Source organism: Alosa alosa, chromosome 4, assembly GCF_017589495.1.
Source record: "Alosa alosa isolate M-15738 ecotype Scorff River chromosome 4, AALO_Geno_1.1, whole genome shotgun sequence".
NCBI lineage: Eukaryota > Metazoa > Chordata > Actinopteri > Clupeiformes > Clupeidae > Alosa > Alosa alosa.
The window spans coordinates 28422929-28434328 of record NC_063192.1 but is presented as its reverse complement, the minus strand read 5'-3'; the positions used below and the strand labels follow the sequence as shown (position 1 = coordinate 28434328).

At 42.1% G+C, this 11400-nt stretch overlaps 1 protein-coding gene across 1 annotated transcript in view; it reads left to right on the top strand.

Moving 5' to 3' along the window:
- The first annotated feature begins 9064 nt into the window (after positions 1 to 9064).
- The window catches only part of camkvl (CaM kinase-like vesicle-associated, like), a 45400-nt gene continuing 43064 nt past the window's right edge, over positions 9065 to 11400 (top strand). The window contains 1 exon segment of the mRNA XM_048241919.1: positions 9065 to 9347. The gene's annotated coding sequence lies outside the window, so the exon portion shown is untranslated.

The following is an 11400-nucleotide window of genomic DNA, read 5'->3' as shown; positions in this document are numbered from 1 at the left end:
CACTGGTTTGAATCCTGCCATATTTGCAATGACTGTAGATCCTTGGGTCTTCCCGTTTCAGCACAGCCCTGATCATAGGTGGCGTTGTGTTCATATTCAAGACAAATAGCATCCAGGATATTTTGGTTCAGACTTGGGTTGTAAGAAACCGAGGAGAATATATTCAAACAATCCGCCATTATGTTACTGCTAGCATTGGTACCATATATTGTTATGGCTGGTGGTTGTGGTTGTCCCTGAAAACATGAAGGAATGCTCTGCCTGTGAATTTCACAGGCCTAGATCACTTGTCCTGTGTACTCCCTTAATTTGGGGGGGATGTGCATGTGTCTGCATGGCGAAGGGGTTGGTGTATTGGGCAGATTATGTTTTCTATAAATGTCTTGTATTAGATATGTTGAGGCCTAGGAGTCTTTTTCCTTTCAGGGAGAGGCTACAAAATGGAGGGAAACTACCCCTTTGCAAGAGCACCCTCCTTCCCTCTCTCCCACCCCACCTCCCCACTGGCTCACTGTTCTTGCTGTGCTAGTGTGAGGAGGAAAAAGGGAGGGAGAGAGACAGAAAGAAAAGAGAGAGGAGACAAGGGTGGGGAGGGAGGGAGTGCTAGCAAAGGAGGAGGAGGGAGGGAGGGAGAGGAGGCCCGACTCACTCTGAAGGGAGGCTGTAGTCGTGTTCTCTGAGCTTCTAGAAGAGTGGAGGAGGAGGAGGAGGGGGGGGGGGACAGAAAGAGAAAAGCGAGTGAGATGGAGCAAGCGAGGGAGTGTGTGTGAAAGTGAGGGAGTGAGAGAGAGCGAGAGAGAGAGTGAGGGAGGGGGAGGGGAAAAAGAACTGAGGAGGCTGCAGTAGCAAGCAGAAATCTACGAATGGTGCCTCCTAGCGGCCGTGAGGAGCAGCCATTGACTCCTACTGCCCCTAGTGGTGTGTTTTGGAGCCGGCAATTGCTTCTGGCCTGCCTACTGCTGCTGCTATATCACCCTCCCTCTCTCTCTCCCTCCCTCCCTCCCTCCTGTTCTCCGCTCAAGTTGTTTCATTCGTCAGCGATGATGTCATCTTCCTCTGTCAGTCTCTTTGTTATGTGATTGAAGGGTTTGGATATCTGTTCGATTTGGACATATCAGGGTGTGTGAGTGCTGCCGGGTAGAGCAGGCCCAAGCCAGGGCTTCATCAGGTCAACTGAAGGCAACTCCCTACATGTAATAGCATGTTGTCAGGCTGTTATTACATATACAGTAGACGTGCCAAGCTTAGATGGCAGAACATCTTCGTTTGTTTGTCATGCCAGACAGGAAACTGGCTGAATTGAAACTATCAAGTTCACTTTTCCATTATCATTCCAGCATCATGCGCAATGTTATGTTTTTGTTTTGTTTTTAAACAAAGAGCATTGCAGTGTGAATTTTTGGCAGTCACCAAGATGAATGGAGGAGCAAAGTCACCATGGATTCTGGTCAGCTGATCCTTGTCATTTGACCTCTGCCTCATATTAGCCCTCCCATATCCAGTAGAAATGTAGCCATATGATATTCTTGATCTTGTTGCATTACTTGCTACACTTAAAAGTCTTCAATTCAGTGGATTTTTATTGTGCTTCATTACTCTATATGCCCCAGAGGCTTCATCTCTCTGTTGTATCTCCTGCAGCTTATACTGAAGTGGTGATGAAAGATGATAATATTTACCCACAACTTCTGGACAGAGGTTGTGGACAAACCTCTAAGGGCACTTACCTCCAGAACATCTCACATACTTTATCATTTTATGCAACAGAAAACAATGTACAAAATGTGAGCTTAAGCATCGCAGATAATTTAAAGGCATCCTCCTCTTTTTTGATTCAGCTCCAGAAGAATATCATATTGAATATTGTGTACACAGTACACATTCGTAATATTATTGACTGCACTCATTTTCTGGTCTTGCTACAGTTTTCATCCTCATGAAATATGTTAATGATGTGTACATAAACCAGGTCACATTGAACAAAGGCATTTGAAGAGGAAACTTTTCTTCAACAGTTTAAAGTTTGTGGAAGAGAACAAGACATTCATTACGTGTTGAAATGCCTATCTGCTACATGGACTCTGCCAGGCAGCAATAACAACTAACACGCATTCTAAATGTACATATTGGTACCAAAGACATTAAGAGACAGATTAGCAAGCTCAGACTTAACCTCAAACATTCACAAGCTTTTTGTTAAAGACCTCATTAAGTGGTGTAGCCTATAAAAATGGCAGGTGGTTGAATTTACATAGAGTTTCATGATAATTATGTGTGCAGGTTATCTGGCTATATAGGGTGTGAAATTTCACAAACAGCACATGCTATCAGATCTCTTTCAGTGCTCCTTTTCTAGTCACATCCCCCTTTGACATTTTGGGTCATTTTTCTGGGACGCTGCAGATGTCCTCAACAGAATGCTCATATTTCTGTTCTCTGAGCTGGAACGCCTTTGTCTGACTCCTCCATATAGTATATGATGCCTCACTGTGCAGACGTATGACCGTGACCGTTCCCCTTACTGAAAGTAGAGAGCAGTAAGAATGTACCCTCATTCTTATAATTGGTTTCTTTTGAAAGAGTATGTGCAGTTGAAAGTAAATGACCAAACTGCTACACATCAGTGAGAAAACCTACTTTGTGGTAGACAGATACGGTGCCCTTTAAAAAGGCCATAAAGTGCCTGTTGTACACTTCAAAATCGTGTTTCCTGTAAAACACAGCCTGCAGCATACTTGCTGGTGTTCAGTAGATCAAACTGGATCTCAAGCGCTCCATACATCCCAGATTTGAAAGCTGAGTTCTTCAGAGTACATTGTTCTGCAATTGCAAATAGGATGAATGTGTTGTAACAGTTGTAAGCTACCAGCAGATGGCAGTAATGCCATGAGTCATTAGTCAGATGTACACAAGGCAATATCAAAGACAGAGATAATGTTAAATCATTGTGTTTAATCATTATTATTCTAAGAAATATAAACTTTTAAAGTCAACAGACAACAGTTCTTGACTATGAATATGTTGGTTTGACCTATGACCATGAACGGCCAGGGTTTGCCATTTTTGGTGACAGGCTCCTGACAAACCTGCCTGGTAGAATCCCTGAGGAGCGACCCTCTGGGCACAGTTATGGGCAGTCGCGGTGTGGCTCTGGTTGGCATGCGTCCTCATGCCCACAAGCTTTGTTTTTGTCAGAGGAAGCCCTGCGTGCCCGCTCCAGCACTCAGTGGGAAGTTACTGCAGCCCACTTCCTGTCCTGGGCGCGGGCCACCAGAGCAATCTGTGCCCTCCTTGGGATGTGGTGGGCAGCTCAGTCACACGCCCCCTCTTATGCCACCGAGCAGCATGCTAGATGACCTCACGACTCAGCGTGGCGTCCATTTTTCACTGTTAACAGCAACAATCAAGCTTTGAAGACGGGAATTTTTTGGCCAGATTAGTGTGTGTGTGTGCGTGTGCGTGTGCGTGTGTGCATGTGTGTGCGTGCATGTGTGTGCGTGTGTGCGCCGCTGTAGCAAGGCAGCTCACTGCTCCGGGTTAGTGTGTGCTTCACCTCACTGTGTTCACTAATTCACAAATGGGAAATCCTTGTATACGCAAGTATACTTGGCCGAGAAACCTGATTTACATTTACAATTTACATTGTACCGTATTTATAACTCATCTGCATTAATTGGCTAAGTCACTGTGAACAAACTGGACAGCATGCATTGCACTGATGATGAAGTCAAATCCATGGCTACCACATAGTCTATCATTACAATATTTATAAGGTTAGTGAGAAATATATGCAGCGAGGCATTATCGTACATCCTTACAGAGTTCCTATCGATATTCTACAGAGGAGCCTTGGCATTGTGAAATATTCATCAAGTGACATGGTCACACTGTGGAGGATCCTCTCTGCGCAACAGGGAGATCATTCAAAGAAGAATTGTGGGGCTGATTTCAACTCCTTCAGGGGGTGTGCTTTTCCTTCCCCTCTCTCTCTATCTCACTCTCTTTGCCTTTTTTTTATTTTTAGGAAATCTTTCTCCATGTGCTGGTGTCAGGTTTCCAGTGCTGCCTATTCTGGCAGAATTGTTCATCAAAGGCACATTTGGCAGAAAGTCTAACTGAAATCTAATGAGTCTCCATCCTTTGGAGAGTTGAGATGATGAGACCAACATTCTTGAACACACCTCAGCACACCATTATCCTTATATTATTCATGATATTACATAATTAAAATATGGTCTAATGTCATTTTGCATATAATTTTAAAATAAGTCCATTTAAATTAATTCCTGTTTCTAACATTGTGCATTTGTTAGGCATTGAGCAATGTTCACCAAAAATCATATTCTCTCCCTTGTTCTCTCGCTCTCTCTCTCCCTCTCCCTCTGTTTGCTGGTGTATTGACAGATACTGCATACTTGCCTGATCCTCAGAGACGGGCAGCTTTTCCAGAGCTCTGCACTGAGAGGCATTGTCAGCCAGTGATCATCTGCCAAGGCCAGAAATCACTGCACAGAAAAATCTTCAACACCGAGTATCACTCTATTCTGCTGTCCCTTGGTTCCCTGTCAGTGTGTGTATGTGTATGTGTATGTGTATGTGTATCTGTCTCTGTTTGTCTTTGTCTATGTGTGTGTGTGTGTGTGTGTGTATGTGTGTGTCTTTCTGTTTTTGTGGGTGTATGCATACTCCTCGTGTGTGTGGTGTGTCTCTCTCTCTCTCTCTCTCTCTCTGTGTGTGTGTGTGTGTGTGTGTGTGTGTGTGTGTGTGTGTGTGTGTGTGTGTGTGTGTGTGTGTAAAGGTCAGATGCTTGTGGGTGTTCTCTAATTCAGATGAAAGAGAATGGAAGTAGAGCAGGAACCCTTCCAAGGACACGCATCCCCACGATAAGCTCCACAGCGCTCTATTTAGTGTGTCAATCTGTCATTGTCATACACAGGAGCAAAACAAACATACCAGGTAATCTACATCTGTTGGAATTACTTTATACCCTCCTGGAATATATTAGTGACTGAAGGTACATCATTTATTTGTTTTTCATTCTCTCTTTGTCTCTCTCTCTCTCACACACACACACACACACACACAAACACAAACTTTCTCTCTCACTCTCACTCTCACTGTGTGTGTGTGTGTGTGTGTGTGTGTGTGTATTCATGGCGCTATAGATTGACACTTTCCTAATGTACATACAGCAGCAGAGGCAGCGTCCTGGCCCAGTTAGCGGCTCCTCTCCTTATAGTAACTCCTCTTTATTAATATCCACTGTGATCAGGGGGAGAGGGAACTCTCCTTCCAGTCTCCTTCTCTGATCTGTAGTGCACTCTCTCTCTCTCTCTGTCTCTCTCTCACTCTCTCTCTCTCTCTCTCTCTCTGTCTCTCTCTCACTCTCTCTCTCTCTCTCTCTCTCTCTCTCACTCTCTCTCTCTCTCTCTGGCACACACACACACACACACATACAGTACTGTACACACACATTCACATATAGCACACACAACCCAATTCAGACACGACACAAAAACAGTAATACTATGATTTTATTTGTGATGCATTATCACATGTGTGACACAAACACAGATACACATGCACACGCACACAGTCCCAATTTGATTGGTGAGATCATCACCACTAGATTCCCTAGGGGGAAGCAGTCCATTAAACCACCCTTAAAATACTCAGCCCATTTAGGACAGGTAACCACTCTCACTCACTCATACTTTTACTCCGGTGTGTGTGTGTGTGTGTGTGTGTGTGTGTGTGTGTGTGTGTGTGTGTTTACTGATGTCAGGTGATCACCTTCTATACCTTTTTGAGAGTTAGATAGCCTAACTAAATTAGCTGATTAAATGTGGTGCTTTCTGTGTGTGTGTCTCTCTCTCTCTCTCTCTCTCTCTCTATCTGTGTGTGTGTGTGTGTGTGTGTGTGTGTGTGTGTGAGTGTGTGTCCATGAGATGTTTTTGATCAGTGAGCAGTGGGTGTGTGAACTAGTCACATCAGAGGACCCCAGGACAAAGGAGCAGACTAATTGGGGACCTTGCCTGGCGATTGGACAGCTGAAATGAAGCTTAAAAAGGTTGGAAATATCAGAAAGTGTGGCTCTCTGCTGATGAGGATTACGGCAAATAATAGAAAATGAGTTTTCTAAATAAAGCCTTCACCTTTTCCAAAATACCAGCCATCAAAAACACACAGTGACATTTCCATAAATTACATGGTAATGTTTCCTCTCAATTACTAAAGCACAATACAATCGCTTTCCTTCCCACATTATCCAAAACAAAACTATCCAGGTATTGAAAATAAAAAAAAACTCACATTTTATCCTGAAGAAAACACCATGTGGCAATGCGAATCTCCATGGATTTGAATTCAGTAGAGCCAACAGTATGACAGGAACATTCTTGAGTTTGGTTTAACACCCCTGTGGCTGTGATGGGAGATATATGGATCCTCTGACCTACATCCCCAGTCAAATATAGTCTTATAATTGGGACCAGAGAGCATAATGTGGAATTTAGAGCAGTAATGAGGGGACGAAAGCCATTTTAGGCCCTATGAATGTTTTTCTGTTTTAATTTGGTGGACACACGACTGCAAATTGGTCTATGTTTTAAGCACTCTTGCATCCGAATTGCATCAGCATAAAAAGCCAAGTGTTTGTATATGGATAATGAAATTATTTTTGTATATAATTACTTTTGTCCTATTATTCTGTTAAGTCATTCTGTGACTTCATAGATAAATATTCTACTTCTTGTCTCTCTCTACCTCTCTATGTCTATCTTTGCATCTAAGATAGGGAAGTAAGGCGACCACACACATACACACTTGATTTCTGTTGAGGGTGACTATTTCCTGCTTGCACAATAACTCAAGGTTATAGCATGAATACATGTGGGCAAGTACTGCAGACAGCGTTTCTGACCAAAACACTGTGTCAAAGGAGAGAGAGATTGTGTAATGGAGGAGGTGACTGGAAAGAGCAATGTCTGTCATGACCAAACTCTGGTAAACATGCATGACAAAGATGAATAATTATAAACATAATCATCTTTATTTTTTGAGCAATTTTCAAAGTTCATGATATACGGTTCAAATTCATAAAATCAGTTTTTAAATGAGAACATAAAAGCAATTAGGTGTATAAAAAACATGTCAGCTTAAAAATAGACAATAAAAAACAGTTCAAGAATGATAGAGCTGATAAACTAAATAACCAAGTGATTGGATCAACTTTGAACAAAAAAACTGTAAAAAAAACAAAAAACAAACACCTGTATTGTTCCTATAACATCGTTTAGTCGTTGAACATGCATTTTGTACAGTTTTACTGTCGTCATCAGTACAGTCAGTGGAGAGTTCAGATGGTAGCAACACAGCAATTATTGCAATGAAACAACAGATGATGTCACTTCGTTTTGCACGCAAAACGAGAGTGCCTTTCAAAGTATGTATCATATTGCCAGGGGGCTTGTGCCGCCTTCATAAAAAGGGGATCACTAATTAATCATAATCGCTTATTTATAACCCATTTGGCAAGGCGACTTCACAACAGGGAAAAGTCAGCTCAGAAACCGATTAACAATGAGGGCAATCCTTTTTTGTCCTCTCATAAAACTCACTCATGAATTAACACTTGCTATTGCCTTCTTTAATTAAGTGCATGTGGTTGAACAGTCTGAGTCGGATATGTAATGTGCATGAGTGCAGTCATGCCAGTTTAGCTGTTGTTGTTGCTGTTGTTGTTGTTGTTGTTGTGATACTTTGGTATTTGTGTGGTGGATCATTGTGAATTTGAATGAGGGATCAAAGATATTTTTACTGCCCAAGTGCTTAAAGTGCTCTATCTCTGATTTTCTATATCTTCTTAAGGGCCTGCTGATATTACATAATCTTAATAGCACTGAGGATTTTCTTTGTTTAGCTGATATAGCAATGTGTAGTGCGCAAATATATAACCAAAGAAGAAGACCCTAGTCTCTCTATCTCTCTCTTACACACAAGCAAGTGTGCACACACACACACACACACACACACACACACACACACAGTGGTTAGCTCCTGCCATAATTATACAGCCATCTGTCCCCGGCCCATTGGCAGTGTATAGGACTTCACTTGTGCCCTCGTCGCAGTTCAGCAGGATGGTTCATTCATGAGAGCTGGGTGTAGCTAGTGAATTGCGCTGAGCATTGGTGAGATGACACTGCTGATGTAGCCGACCTGGACCCCCAATCCCAACGTGAGAAGCAGTGAGCTGCCCTCTTTTATTCAATATCAGAGAGTTACATGGGAGCACGGACATAGACTAACTGTTTCCCCTTTTTCCCACACTTTAAAAAAAGATCAGGCTCATTGTCACAGCCGGTGTCAGGGATTTGCCTCCTTATCTCCGGAGCAGAGAGATAGCAGCCATTCACACCACTTACTCAGGGAGGGAGATCAGCTCTCCAGTGTCAGACTGCCAGAGAAAACGCACACAAATAAAATGATGGATAAGTGTGCAGGATGAGAGAGAAAAAAATCTGCGGGTGTGCTGGCAATTTGTTGACATGGGGTTAGGTCATCAAAGAGGAATGATTTAAGCGTGCCTTTGTTTGGCACAACAAATACATGTGTATGAACACATGGAAATGTGTCTGTGTGTTTGTCCCTCACCACCAGTTTCTGTTGTCTCTTTGCCCCAGTGTGTGTGTGTGTGTGTGTGTGTCATGAAGAGGTCTGTAACGGCAGTTTTTTTGATGTGCAGATAATGAAATGATGTTTGTTGAGGTTTAATCCGATGTAGTAATCCTGTCCGTTCTCAATCTGCTGGTCAGCGCAACTCAGCACCACGATTGGACAACTGCTAAGTACTTGGCAACTAAAGCACTAACTGCAACTGCAACCTACAGTTTTAATCATCATCATCATCATCTTCTTCGTCATCATCGTTTTTATCATCATCTAAAATGAACAAAACTCTGATGAAATGCTAGGCTATATAATAACTCCACTAAACACGATGAACATGTTTGATAAGTCACACTAAATTAAAGCCAGGTGCCTAATGTACAGACAATGCAAACGGAAAAGTTGCTAGGGGAGGGGGGACTCACACCAGATGAAAGCAAAGACTATTTTCCTCTCTCGTGGGGAGAGTGGGAGGGACGGCATTTGGGCGGGCGCAGCATCCTTCGTGTCTGTGCACGAGAACTCAAGCCAGCCCATGCTGCGCGTGTGTGAATTTCACAACTCATCCGAATACCGATAACCTCGTCACATCAAAGATACTTTCGTGTCATCAAACTTGGAATTTCTTACCTTTTTCAGCGCACTTGGTGCCCTTTCAGTATTTGCGAAGAAACCAGGTAATACAAGTTTTGCTGTGTTATTTTTAGAAATGTGTTGAAATGATGTACGATAGCAACTGTGCTGAGATGTTACAGCAAAGAATGTAAGGTGTGCGTGTCACAGTTTCCATGCAGTAGAATGCATCAGTAGCCTACATGTTAACAATTGTGAAAAAGTATCGCTCTTTTAAATCGTATCTGTAAATAGCCTAACTTGTTGTGTTCAAAGTAATTTAATACGGTGCTAAACATCGCATATGCGCTTTTAATCCTGCAAGGAACCTGTCGCGCCACCGAAAATGTAGCCGGCACACGAGACTCTTATGATGTGCGAGAGTGCCGTACTGCCTAGCCACCAACGTCCAGTCGCAATACTTGGCAATAATGTGGTCTTTAACATTTTTGTTCGGGTAGTCTCTGCTGACTTGAAAGTTATAGGCCTACTTTATTTTCGTCGCTATTGCTTTCCATGCAGGTTACTTCCCCAGCTGTATGGTAAAAGAGCAATGATAAAGAAATATCATGCCCGAAGACGTTAATCGCGCTTTTGCCGACGGGATACATCAGTGCACTGTAGTTTTATTTTTTATTTTTCAAGCTTTCTGTCTTGCATGATCCCACAACTGTAAGAAAATAAAAGAGAAAAAACTATGATTCCAGTTTTGAACTTTATGTTTTCCTGTAGGCCTATTAAATTTAATGTCAACCACTGTGGAACGGAATTGGATGGGTTTAACTTATCGTGCCAAATTATGTATGACTGTTGCATCGTTGGTGCATTGGTGGATCCAATTCACCCATAAACTACATCTGTAGGCCTATGCATTTGTCTCACATGGGCATTGTCAGATAAAACTATATGGGATCTGGATCTGTATTTGGATCTTTACCATCAGAATCTAACCTATAGGCTACCAAGGTCAGGTGATCTGTTATGGTGTTGACCAGCAGTGCACAGTAGACTTTGTGTCATTTCAACAACTGTATCAAACATCTCCAAGCCACACCTAACTGGATCAGACTAACTTGTAATTTAAACCATGTGCCAGTACACATTAGTTATCAACTCATGTTCATCACTTGTAACAGGCAATGACAGCAATCGCTTGTTTGCTTTTTGCCCCAAGCAGACGCGTCTTCATTCAACTGCACAAAAACCTCATTGAGATTAATCTCTTGTCTCTACAATCCATGGAAGAGCTCGCAGACTTCCAAGAAGTCTGCCACCCTGTTTAGATAAAGCCATTAGTAATTTGTTCCCAATTTAATCAAGGGTTGGGTATTGTTGATCACACTCAGTGTGATAAAACTAGTATATTCATATCAGAACCAGAGTATTTCTAAATTGCCGTGTGTGTGTGGGGGGTTCTGTCGATGCGTGGAATATTGAAGTTATTTTTTACTTACAACATTCTCTATGAAAATGTGTGTAACTGGAATGTGGCTTACTATGTGTGGCACAACCTTGAGTAGGCTTATACTCCTCCTCTAATTACAATTTCAGTTATGACTTCTGATTAATCGAGATACTGTGTAAGTTACTTTACTGTTTTCTGTTTTGTAACAATGCTCTCACTTGTTATGAGTCAAGTTATAAATACGCAGCTCTTTGATGTGTGATGTTTGTTTCCAAATGTTCTGTCATGGGAGGATCACCCTCTGCATAGCATTTGTAAGTCAGCAGCTCCTATTACCCAGATGCACCACAGAAAGATTTAGGAGGTCCTTTCTTCCCACAGCAATCAGATTTTCAATAAGAACTGCTGACTAATTGCTGTGTAGTATCTAACTGAACAGTCAGCATTGATACACAGGATTAGATGTTATAATAATGGGTAATAATGTTGTTATTTTGACATTGTATAATTAAAGCCCATTCTATTGCTGTATTGACAGATTGCGGTAGCAATATGGCACTTTTCCTGGGGCGACATAGTTAGTTTTGTACATTGCGTTTTGCACATCGTTTTGGACAATTTTGCCACCCAATCAGTGATATTGTGGTGGCTATTGCGCTCTCTCAAAGTGTATGTCTGGTGCCGTTATTTATTTATTTATTGTTGTATGTTGT